Here is a 1,659-nt window from a genome sequence, read left to right on the forward strand (position 1 = left end):
TTGGGCTTAGTAGAAAACAAAATAGTAAAATGTCTCATTAATAGTTTTCATTCTGAAAATATGTTGAAATGATTATATATGTATTTGGAGATGAAGTCTCACTCTGTGGCCCAGGCTGGAGTGCAGTAGCGCAATCTTGGCTCACTGCAACCTCCACCTCCACGGTTCAAGCGATTCTCCTGCCTCAGCCTCCTGAGTAGCTGGGACTGCAGGCGTGCACCACTATGCCCGGCTAATTTTTGTATTTTTAGTAGAGATGGGGTTTCACCATATTAGTCAGGCTGGTCTTGAACTCCTGACCTCGTGATCCACCTGCCTCGGCCTCCCAAAGTGCTGGGATTACAGACCTGAGCCACCATGCCTGGCCAAAATGATATTTAAAATTTTTTAAATATTGGGCTAAATATAACATATTATTACAACTACTTCCACTTGTTTCTTTTTATTTTAAGGTAGCTCCTGGAAAATTTTAGATGACATAGACGGTTTCTGTTCTGTGTCTGTTAGACAGTGCTTTGCAGAGAGAAGCAGATAGGTCATGCATAAGGATACTGAGGTCAGAATGACAGCTGACTTTCAGCAGCAGCTCTAGGAAACTGAAGAAAAATGATCCCCATATTCAAAGAGAAATAGTTTTCAACCTTAGTAGTCTACATTCTGCCACACTTTCAGTCAACTGAAAGACACTTAGAGACATGCAAGCATGCAAAAGTTTACCTTCTTTGCTCTCTCCTTGAACGTTCCTGAAGGAAGTACCCCAGGAAAATAAACTTGTAAACCAATGGCATGGAAGGCATGGGATCTAAAAGCAGGACATCAAGTATAGGACTCGGAGCAAGTTGTGCAGCAGGTCCAGGAAGCAGACAAGCCAGTGCGGAACAGGAAGTCAGGAGGCTCAGTGGGAAGTCACGGCACCAGTGGATGGGAAGTCACGGCACCAGTGGATTTGCTGACATAGGGAGGCTTCTGGCTCACTGGAAGACAGGTATGCAGACAACAATGTTATTTTTTGAGAGATGATAATTTAAGAAAAAAGTTGTACTCTTCCTGGCTCATGTGAACAGTATCGACATGACACAAATAATAATGTGAACTCAAAGACTGTGGTATGCTTACACCAGGGGAATGGGGGAGGGAGAGCAAAGTGCACTTGAGCTAGATGACATCTGTCAAGACAGGGAGGAAAAAGATAACGTCTAAAATAAATAACAGCACATGCATATTCCTTAGGAATTGGAAGGTAAATGGCAGAAGAAATGGCTTAACAATTTGTACATGGTTTCTCGTGACTTCTTATGACAGTTTAAGACCAGGGAGCAATAGGGAGGGGAGGCGCAAGGGATGCTATTTTGTTTCTATTACTATTTGATTTTTAAAAACTATACACATCAATTAATATGATAAATATTGTCATTTAAGTTTTTATTTATTTATTTATTTTAGAAAAAACAGCAACAAAAGCAAGTGCAAAGAACAGCAACAGCAAAAGGCTCTATTAGACATCATTACATCCGTAGTACTATGTGAGGCTCTGTGGGGGATTTTTTTAAATGTAAATAACCAGTAGGCTTATAAATAATGCAGCGAGTGTGAAAAGCATCATTGTCAGGTCTAATAATAATGTATGTAGACGTCAGTAAAGTATACTTTTGCTTCTAG

Source organism: Mandrillus leucophaeus, unplaced genomic scaffold, assembly GCF_000951045.1.
Source record: "Mandrillus leucophaeus isolate KB7577 unplaced genomic scaffold, Mleu.le_1.0 Scaffold593, whole genome shotgun sequence".
Taxonomy (NCBI): Eukaryota; Metazoa; Chordata; class Mammalia; order Primates; family Cercopithecidae; genus Mandrillus; species Mandrillus leucophaeus.